Source organism: Lactuca serriola, chromosome 2, assembly GCF_051521515.1.
Source record: "Lactuca serriola cultivar US96UC23 chromosome 2, Lser_US96UC23_V15, whole genome shotgun sequence".
NCBI classification, from domain to species: Eukaryota; Viridiplantae; Streptophyta; class Magnoliopsida; order Asterales; family Asteraceae; genus Lactuca; species Lactuca serriola.
This window is the reverse complement of record NC_136409.1, coordinates 82,851,299-82,863,377: the sequence shown is the minus strand read 5'-3', so window position 1 is coordinate 82,863,377 and position 12,079 is coordinate 82,851,299.

Genomic DNA, 12,079 nt, shown 5'->3' with positions numbered 1-12,079 from the left:
ACATTCCTATATATACATGCGATTTTGATTTTATCTTTTCAAGTCATTACTTTAGTAAAACATTAGAAAAGGTTATATGATGACTCCTAAGATTTTTGTTGTTGTAGTTGTTGGCTTTTTAATTTTCACAATTGATATTGTTTATGGTAGAAGTCTTATTGGAGAGAATACATCCCTTGGATATGGTGAAGACATGACTAGTTGTGTCACCAAAACAGGCGTAACATATGGAGGTCATGATACAATTCATGGAAGTGCAGAGATGGAGTATGATTACAAGTTTACAAATGGAGGAGAGGTTGAGCTTAATGATGAATTAATGCTCGATCGAAGAATGCTACAACAAACCCAAGGGACTTCCTTTGGAACTTATAATTATGGGTTACCTACCGCTCAAAGTTATATCAATCCACCGCTTAACATGGGACCTTATAACAGCCAAGGGAATAACAATCCCTCAACTTATAACATGCCCACTTTTAGCAATCCCCCGTCTACCATGGGCGGTTATACTAATAACGGCTATAGCAATCCATCGACTTATAACATGCCAACATATAGCAATCCATTGTCTACCGTGAGCAGTTATAACGGTCGAGTCAATAGCAATCCATCAAATACCATGGGAGGCAATACAAATCCAGGTTATGGCTATCAAATACCTGACATGGATGATAATGAAGGTGGAGGGGGAGGTGGAGGAGGAGGCGGAGGCGGCGACGGAGGTGGGGGTGGAGGCGGAGGTGGAGGCGATGGAGGAGGAGGTGGAGGGGGTGGTGGTGGAAAATGACGACCTTGAAACCAAATGCAACATCAACAATAAAAAAAGGAGCACATATCTTGCTAACCATATATGCTTTGATGTATAAATGCATGGTTCGATTTTATATATCGAATATGTATGCATTATATTTATCATTATGTGATATATATGTGAATAAAGGCATCGATGTGGCATTTATGTTGCAATATCCTTATCTAAGCGCTCTCTCTCTCTCTCTCTCTCTCAAAAGAAGTTGTAACGTCCTATTTTCCGTTTTATATTTTAACAAATCATTAATTTTCGGAGAAATTGATTTATAATGTTAAGGGTTATTATTTTCATGTTGAAAGTAATAAAATGATTTAAAGGAATCATATAAGTTTGTACAAGATTATTTATGAGGGGTTAGAAAAGGATAGTATTACAAAAAAATTAAGTTTGTTAATGAATTAAGAAGTATGACCTAACTATAAAGGTTTTGTACCATGGGGATAAAAGGAAGCCAAGGAAGACATTAATTAATATGAGACTTAAAAACCCTAGCCATTCCCTAAGAAAGGTTTTGTTGAAAACAGGAGCAAATGTTAATGCATATAAAGTGAACCTTTAGCAATCCTAGCCAAACAAGATCCGAAGTCAATCTCTAGTCCAAGTTGTAAAGAGTTTCGAAGATTGTCCGAATTCGAGATGAATACGATTCTGAAGTTAGTTGATGTGAATGAGTCTGTACAAGCATTAAATGCTTTTTGTCTTTATGTTGATTGAACAGTTCTTAGGACCAAATCAGTAAATCTTTTAAGTGCCAGACTTGTCAAACACTTATTATTAACCAGTCCAAAGAATGTTATCGGTTTGTACCTTGTCTCTCCTTTGCTATATAAGGAGATGATGGTTCACGTATTAGATACTAAAAAAGCAAGTAATCTAATTATTCTCTTCACATCAATTTCAAACTCTATTGCAAGCCAAATCTCTTTCACTTACATATTACTTCTTCTTAAATTGTCTTTACTTTATTTATACTCATTTTACTTTACATAAATATTTTGTTGAATACTTTGTTGAATATCATCTTCAAGTCTCATCTAATTTACCAGACTTGACTCTTGACCAACATATTAGCAACATACAGTGATCTTAAAAGCTAATTCAAGGTTTGAGTTTTCAAACCTTGTCCGTGCAATGAATCTTGTTATCACAATTGTTATCAGAACTTGAGTGGTTGTCCTTTGAATCCATAAGAACATATTATAGTTGATCTGAGATTACCTTGGTATCATAATCATTTTTGTGTTCAAGATAAAAGTTCTTCCATACACTGCTTCTTCTCCAATACTTTAACTTCAATGGCTGCTCCTAATCCAACTCAACAAATGTATTCAATACAAATAGAACATATTGTGGGTTTCCCTTCTCGTGCCCCATTGTCGTGTGTTGAAGAGTATGATCACTGGAAAGTTAGGAGGGAAACTTTTTTACATGGAAAGGAAAAACTTAAAGAAATATCGAGGTCTGTGAAAGAAGGTCCTAATGTTTCGGTCAGACAAACGGTGAGAGATGCTGCTACAACTCTCATTAGCCAAGAAGAACAACGTCCAACACCTCTTACAAATGTAGACATCTAGAAACTGTATGCAGACCATATTGCATTTTTCGAGATGGTATTTGGTGTTCCTCCATCTCTCTTTGAGCACATTAAGTTGTGCAAATCTGCAAAACAGATTTAGGACACTCTTCAGGACCTGTTCGAAGGGTCCTAGAACATGAAAGGTAAACGTCTGACTTCATTTGTTAAAGATTTTGATACCTTCACCACTACTCCAGGTGAATCCATAGGCTCGGCTTCAAATAGGTATCGAATTATTGCAAACAACATGATTGTACATGGTATAATAAGAACTCCTCTTGAGTACAATTTGAAATTTATCAATAGCCTTAGAAAATGATGTGGGGGGGGGGGCGTCAAGTCATGTCTTTAGAGTAATGGATCTCTTAAGAAGCTGAAGCTTTATCAAGTTTTGGGCAAACTACTAGGCCATGAATCTAACATTGCTCAAATGTTAAGAGAACTGTCAGGAGGTCCTTTTGCCTTGGTTAGTTGTGTTAACCCACTTATTCAGAACCCATCCGTGTCTAATCCCTTCATAACTATCCCACCTATTTCTCATGTTCAACCAATATTTCCTACTCCACCTGTTCCGAACCATTTAGAAAATCATGATCTCGATCCAGTTGAGTCCGAACTTCGCTTTCAACAAGAGTTTTCACTATTGTCCATGTGATACAAGCATCCATGGAATCCCAGTCATAAACCTTATCAGAACCGATTCCAAGCCCCTCATCAAAATAATCATCAACCATTTCCTAAACCTTTAGAGAACCCACCTGCTTACTAACCCAACATCTCCTCTTCAAGTGACTCCTCGGAATCCCATGAAATTCCGAAATCAGACAAACCCAAGATAGTTTGTTAGAAGTGTGATCTTTTTAACCATTTTTCCAAATACTATTTGGCTGAAACCTCTCAGAAGCCGAAGGTTAAAGATTATGCATACTATACTGGCAGAGCTCAAGAGCTGGCAAGTGAGGAAGCTTTTGTTACTACTGTGTCTCGAGATGTTGAAGGGTACTAGTCTTCTGGAGATGAGGATGAAGTAGGAACTGGAAAGAATATGTTTCTTATGGAAAGAAAGTGGATCAAATATGATGAAGCCTACTGGTTATCAGGTTCAAAAGGAGACGATAAAGATGCTGAGCCAAACTTTTTCTATATAGAAACCAATGATCCACCAGGTAGAAGCATCGTTTAGCATGTAAGATCTATGATCACTGAAAATAATTTTTATTTATCTCTTTGTGAACCACATCTAACCCAGATCCAATCAAATATGACCATCATCCATAAAGCTTATGAGTCTGCCATAGAAGTAAGTAAGAAGCTGGAGAGTGAACTGACTCTTCTTAGATTACGCTTTGAAGTTCGCAAGCATAAGATAGAATCACTAGAAAGAGAGCTTGTAATATCTAACGGTGAATGTATCATTTTAAAAGACAAATGTGAAATCAATTTTTTGTGAAAGGGATGGATTAGTTTCTGATAACAAACGTCTTAATTCCAAAATTGATGCTTTACATCACTCAATTGATATTCTTGAAGCAAACGGATGGATGACTCATAATTTTCGTCACCCATGGTCCAAAGCACCAGGCCTTGGAAGTGAGTTTTTGAAACATGTTATTTGTCCCTTGAAGGAGTTGCAAAATCTAAATTTTATGGGAGACGTTCCGAACCGGATTCATTCGGATACCCCTGTCTCACCATTGTCACCCCTTTCTGAGACTTCGGACTAGTTCCAATCTATGATTCCTAAGTTCCAACCAATAGTTGTCAAATGACCTGATCCCATGCATGTTTTGCCTCTAATACCCATGGACCTGAATCAGTCTTCGGATTCATTCCCTGACATCATCTGTACTGGATTTCAAATTCCGAACCTCGGTCCTCCAAACAATTATGCTGTATAGGAAATAATTTCCGAGACAGCTGAACGTGATTTTGACATATTAGACTTCGTTTGAGCATCATTAGATAGTGACATTGATGAAGAAATTATATGTGATTATTCATCTAACTCATCTATCTCAAACTCTGAAGTGATTTCGAAAACAACTCTAGTGCCAATTACACCTAAGTTTGACAATCCATCATCTGGACAAACTTCCAAGTCATCATCTGACTCTCGAAAGAAACCTTGGTTAAATAAGAAAGATGTTGTTAACCCTAAGATTAAAGCCAAAAATTCCCTTAAGAATGAAATTAGGTCAAGGAAAATTTCCAGATTAATTTAGATATCTGACAACAAAGTGTCTTGAACAGTTAGTCAAGCCACTAGGAACCACAACACTGTTACGTCTGTTAAGATTCTTAAAAGGTCGTCCAACCCTCCTAGTTTGGTTTTTCAAAACAAGTTTTTCAATCCTAATCTGAAAAAGGTTACTGTTGAGACTCATTTTGTGATAACCGACTCTCCTCGGAAAGTTTCTTCTATATTTATTGCTAAATCTAATGGCACGATTTTCAAACCACAACAATTTCCGAAACCAAATATGTCATCAAAAGCAGCAAGCAAAGAACACATTGGTAAGAACACTGTTGTTCAGAATCCCTCAAAAGATTCAAAAATTAGTGGATAGTAAAAAGGGTTGAAAATGCATCTATAACTTTTGTCAACACAGTGATTCCTACAACATCCTAGAAAACTATTGGTCTGAGAAAAGTAGTATCCAAACAACCTTTGGTTGAATACGGTTTTTGGATAAATGAAAAGACCATGACATTTTTATTCTTTCCCAAAGTATCTCACAACAAACCTCCAAAATTCCAGTTGCTCAAAATTCACAATCCAAGTCCAGAGCCCTTGCAAAATTCCCTAAACCTAACCTAGGGCCTAAAACTCCAAAAATCACTGATTTTGCAGGAACTCTGTGCTTCGGAACAAGATACAATATGGTATATTGATAGTGCTTGTTCCATGCACATGACTGGGAAGAATGGCTTTCTGCATGATCTCAAACTCACTCCAAACACTGGTTATGTGACATATGGCAACAACTCAAATTCAAAAATCTGAGGTTATGGCATCCTCACCAACGAAATTTCTCTGTCACTTATGTGGCATATGTAGCTGACCTTAAACACAACTTGATTATTGTAGATCACCTCACTAATGCAAACCTAAGAGTTGAATTATGCAATAAGCATAGCTACGTCATGACAGAAGACCGGAAAGAATGTCTAATCAAATCCAATTACAACAAATCATGTATCCATTAGAAATCAACATGATCACCGAAAAGTCTCAAATTTTTCTCTCTCAAAGGTTGTTCCTGACGTTAGTTGGTTATGCATCGGAGGCTTGATCATCTAAACTTCTGATATATGAATGATCTTATTTCCGGTGAAATGATCCGAGGTCTGACACTCATCAAATTCGAAAACGATCATTTATGTGTTATGTGTGCATATGGGAAGCAATCCAAGAAAGGTCATCGTGTAATCATTGAAAAGTCAATTGAACTTCTTCATATTGATTTTTATGGACCCTCCACTATAGAAGGTCTACTTCACAAAAAGTACATCCTTGTGATTGTTGATGACTACACAAGGTTCACCTAGGTCTTCTTCCCTAGGCTAAAATCTGAGACAGCCTCGGAACTTATTAATTTCATTAAAGGAATTGAAGTTATTGTCAAACTTCCTCTTAGAAGAATCCGAAGAGACAATGACTCGGAATTCACCATTGAGAAATTCCTCTTCGACAAAGGCATCGACCACAAGTTCTCTGCTCCCTACACTCCTCAACAAAACGGTGTGGTTGAAAGAAGAAACCGAACTCTCTTTGAAACCGCTCAATCAGTGTTGAACTTTGCTAATATATCTCTTTGTATCTGGGAGGAAGCTGTGTGCACTTCCTGCTTCACTCAAAACCTAAGCATCATTAATCGCCGTCTCAACATGACACCATATGAAGCCACGAATGGTCGCAAGCCGAGTATCTTGTTCTTATATGTTTTTAGATGCAGATGCTTTATCAAAAACAACCTTGATCAAATCACCAAGTTTCAAACCAAAGCTGATGAAGCAATATTATTGGGATACTCATCCAAATCAAAAGCCTATAGAGTTCTGAATCGTCAAACTCCTGTACTTGAAGAAAGCTTTGATGTCACTTTTGTTGACAGCTTTGTGAGGATTTTTGGTCGAAGTCATGTTAAAACTCACATCATGGAGTCCGATGATCCATTATTAGGATCTCCGAATTCCCATGTCATCTATGGAGTTGACTTCGAAAGCTTGTTCGGACCTTTAGAAACTGCTCTTGACTCAGAACCTCAATCAAAACCATCCTAATAAACTGCAACTCAAATTTATCAAAACATTTATGGTCTGACACCTACCTTTCCTCCATTTGATTCCAAACTGTTCCAACCTTCTCAGGTTGAGGGGGATAATGGTTATCCTTCCCTTGAATCAAATGTTGATGGATTTCAAGATGCATAAGATCAATTCGCTGAATTTGATGCTATTCCGAATAACAACGAAGATGATGCTAACTTCTGTGACTTTCCGAACGATGATGATGTCGACATATCCTGTTCAAAAGTTATGGGGGAGCATCATCCTCAAATTCAAATTGTTCAAGGGAACAACACAACCCTGTTGTTGATATCGGATCATCGGTTGCACTAAAACTTTCGAGATTACACATCTAGACAAAGGATCATATTCCAAATCAAGTCATCGTAAATCTCAATGCTGGTATTCAAAATCGTTCTGCTACATACATATAAAATGAGTTCTACTTCTCGACATTCATCTCGATGGCCGAACCAAAATCCAGTAAGGAAGCATTATAACATGTTGACTGGATTACAACCATGAAAGAAGAGTTAGCGGAATTTGACAGAAATGATGTGTGGCCTCTCGTTCCTCCTCCTTAGGATCACCCCATTGTTTGCACAAGATGGGTCTTCTAAAACAAGCTAGATGACTCCAAAGTTATTATTAGAAACAAAGCAAGATTGGTGGCCAAAGGATTCACTCATATCAAAGGACTTGATTACGACGAGACTTTCGCTCATGTTCCCCGTCTTCAAGCCATTCGAATCTTTCTTGCTTCTGTAGATCACAAAGGCTTTAAAGTTTACCAAATGGACATTTAAAGTGTCTTTCTCAATGGTGAATTAGATAATGAAGTGTATCTCCTATAACCCCCTAGTTTTATCAATCTTTCTTATTTGAACTATTGTTACAAACTCCAAAAAAGCTATGTATGGCCTCAAGTAAGCTCCACACGCCTGGTACGAGACTCTCATTGATTTTCATAAGCGTTCCGGTTTTCAAAGAGGAATTCTTGATCCTACCTTATTCTAGAGATCAAATGGAAACCATCTCATGTTAGTCCAAATTTATGTTGATGACATCATTTTTGGATCCACGGATTTAACGATGGTTGCTAATTTCGCAAAGTTAATGGTTAGTTGATTCCAAATGTGCATGAATCGTGAATTAAGTTTCTTCCTCAGACGCCAAGTCAAGCAAACCAACAGAGGAATCTTTATTCACTAAGAGAAATACATTTCGAAACTTCTAAAAAGTATTCAATGGACACCTGTGCCTTTGCAAAGGTTCATATGGATTTTGAACAAAATATCTTATCGGACCCATCAGGTGTTGCTGTTGATCAAAAGAAGCATGTGGGAATGATTCGACCGCTACTCTAGCTTACTGCAATTCGTCCGACTATCGTGTTCTCTACGTGCCTATGGGCCAGATTTCAGGTCAATCCGAAGATGTCTCATCTTCTAGCTGTCAAGCAAATATTCCGATATCTCAAAGGAACAAAGAGCCTCAATATTTGGTATCAGAAAAATGAACGTTTCCTTCTTGTGTGGAAGATTGGTTAGTTGGTCATCTAAGAAACATAACTATATTTCTCTCTTAACAGCCGAAGCAAAATACATCATTGCTGTAAGTTGCACTTCGCATGTTCTTTGGATGAAATCTCAGCTTCTAGAGTATTGTCATCGATTTCAATAAATCCCAATATATTGTGACACTCAAAGTGCAATTACAATTTTTCAGAATCCAATTCAGCACTCCATGACTAATCATATTGATATTCGGTACCATTTCATTAAATATCATGTTTTAAAAAGAAACATCAGACTTATTTTTATTCCATTTGACGATGAAATTGTTGATGTCTTTTCTAAGGCATTAGACGAAACCAAATTTAATGGGTTTCTGAACAAAATGAGTATGATTATGCATGATCCACAATTCTTCCAAGTCAAATCATTTCAAACTCAAATTTATTTCGCCTCGGAATCATATCCTCTTGGAAAATAAAGGATCATTTTACATGTATTTTTGTCTAACCTCTTATTCTAGTTTTTAAGTTTACAACTTTTCCTCATCTTTTGAAGCGCTTGACCAATACAGTTACATTGGTATTTTTTTCATTAATCTTATCTCAGAATTTATTTCAAAATCAAGTGTTATGAAGTTCACCTCGGAATTGAAATCCGAAATGGTAATGTGTATTCATCTCTTATACTTTTCTGAGATCTGATCCTTAAAGTCTCGGAATCTAAATATTTTCAAAATGGTCCTCTAAGATCTTCATGCATTTTTACCTATGATATTCAGTTTAAGATGGTGTCATCTTGAACCCTACACCATGTACTAATGATGTATTAAAATTCTTTCCGAAGTATCTTATGTCATCTCATCTTTGAATCTAATTGTTCCGAGATCCTCAGCTAAACGAATTTCAAAGGTTTTCGAGTTGGTTCTTGAATTTCAAATTCTTTTCGAAGTATCTTATGACATCTCATCTTTGAATCTAATTGTTCTGAGATCCTCAGCTATAAAAAGAATTTCAAAGGTTTTCGATTCGGTTTTTGAACTGATAAACTTAGTTGCACATGTAGGCACGACACATTCTAGAATTTGTAACTAGAAGCTAAGTTATAACCTACTACAAACCTGGAAACAAGTAGAATTAAAGGATAGTGTACATAGATTTCACATTCATATGTGAATTCTACCACTACTTAACTGTAATAACTATCCATATTCTGGTCATTCCTCGAATTGAAAATCCTTGCATGAATTATGTAGACTCATCATGCACTTGACCTAGTAGTATAAATTAGGTCAAAGTCTCATAGAAACTTAAGTCAAAGTTGAAAGCTAGGACTAGTATACTTGGTTCCTCCATTTCACTTGAATCTCAGAACCATTACATAGAAATGCCAATAAACCAACAAAAAGGAATTACAAAAATTATTTATAACTATAAAAGAGTTATAAGATTCAAAAATAATTTTATGCCTCCAGAATTCAATCTATCTTGATATCTAAAGTTTAGCAAAATCCGAAAAACCCTAAAAGCCCTAAATTCTCAAATTTATAAACTTTAACACCTAAAACTCCATAAAATTGTTATGAACCTTACAATATCAATTTAAAATAATTAAATTCAGGAAAATATAATCAAGGAAAATAAAAATTAATTCCCTAACATTTACCCTTAATTTATAAGCCAAAAATCAAGGTTTTATGTGTAAAAACTAGGTTATGATGCATAATTTATAAAAACAACTTAGATATATTTATAAAACGTTGAATTTTATAAAATAAAAGAGAAAGATAGATAGAGAGAGAGAGAGAGAGGACATTATATCCCCTAAAATATGCTCTCTCTCTCTCTCTCCCACTATCTCTCTTTTCAAAGTAGAAATCATTTAAACTACTCTTACACTCTTTCTCTCACTTTCTTTCATTTTCCATCATCACCACCACCCAAATTGTCTCTTACCCTCTCTCAAACCATGAAAATCTCAGCATAGTTTAGCCATTTCTACTCAAAAACATCAACATTTGAAGTTGTTCTTGAGGTAAAAACGAAAATCCTCCACCCCCCTTCAATCTTCCTTCAAAATATCAAGTTTTCTTGCATATCTTCTTATTCTACACCATTCTATGGATGGATTATGAATCATATATTCATAACCACAATTTTTATAATGATGGTGGTAGTATTCACCCAAAAACCAACATGCATGTGTTGATCTTCAAGCTTAGATGGTTGATGATCAAAGTATGTTGTTAAAAAACTTTCAAATATGTAATAAAAGATTTATTCACAAATAAATATCTAAACCTTCTTTTCTGCTCAAATTTGATTTTTCCCAGAATCAAGACTATAAAAGAAGATGATCTAGACGTTGCATGAAGTTGCATGCGTTTCTAAGTGTGTTGTCGGTTGAATTCTAATTTATTTTTGTTGAAGAGAAACAAATAGCAAAATACAGTTATGGATATCCAAAGCCATATTTTAAAATTTTCGCATCTTCTAGACATTATAGAGACTCAATGAAAAGTTTTTTAGATTTTTCCAAGACAATTTATTATTTTTCCAGATTTAATGAATGTTTAAGAGACTAAATTGATGAAAAATAGCTACACTTATCCAAAAATTTTGAAACTTTACCAGAACATCTTATCTAATGTTAGGATGCTATATAAAAAGTTGGATGATTTTTCTCTTCTTTATGCTATTTTGTTTCTATTTTCCTAAGATTAAATACACATAAATCCAAACATTGGACTCCAGTATATAAAAATCAAATTTGGTATATTTGCCAGCTTATGTACACTATATATGAAGTTTACAAAACGTTTGGTAATTTTCCTTAAATGTTTGATAATTATTCACGAATTAATGCTTATTTAAATGAATAAATCAAATAAAAATAGTTGAATTGTTTGAAAACCAATTTTGATATTTTTCTTAGCTTAGATATGTTAAAACCAGTGGCATAAAATGTTTGGTAAAAATGTTGTCATTGGAATCCCTACTCCTAGAAGGTTTCCTGCTAAAGTGCTCACGAAGGAAAAGCAAAGAATTTGGTCTGCAGTCTCTTGGCCATCCTCTTTACCTGATGTTCTTCAAAGGGGAATCCAGATTGCCAAGGCAAAAACTTTTCTCACCGCTCAAGCCTTCCACGCCACTCCTTCAATGTTACCACCAATTCTGGAGCCCAAAATTTCTCGAATAGATGAAGGTTCTCCCTCCGGACTCCAGGCGACATTCTAGAAGAAACTCTTCCATCCTCTCCTCCTAAGATCACTGTTGATGAGAATATGATGCATGTGATCTCAGTTCTAAACAAAGGCAAAGACAAAGGCAAGAAGCCCATCATGAAATCCGGACCTCCACCATAGCAGAAATTTGGATGGTCTTAGGAAGAAATTCACAAAGCACTAGAAGACAGCATCCGGATCCAAGCTCTTAAAGATAATCCTGATCCGATGCGTGGTATCTCTCCATTATGCCGTGAAGGCATTATTCATGATTTGGACATAGTACACTTCATGTACTATGATGTCCCTACAACTTATTCCAAACAACTTGATATCCTCTCTCTCCATTGAGCAAATTCTACACCAAATTTACTCCTCTCCACCCAAATGATGCTCCAGAATTAATCATCCATACTGAGCATGAATGGTTGAAAACTTTCTACTCGAAGAACGCACAACCTCAAAAGGAAGTGTGGATAAGGAAGTGGATTACAAAAATCTCTGGGTTTGGAAGACAGATCTTGGTGAAGTTTGAACTCAACTGCCCAATGTTCCGCTGTCACATTATCTGGAACAAACCTACATATTGCACCATCACTGATGCTGACTTTCCTACAATGAATCCAAATGATTTTCGTACCATTGTTGCTCATTTCTGAAAT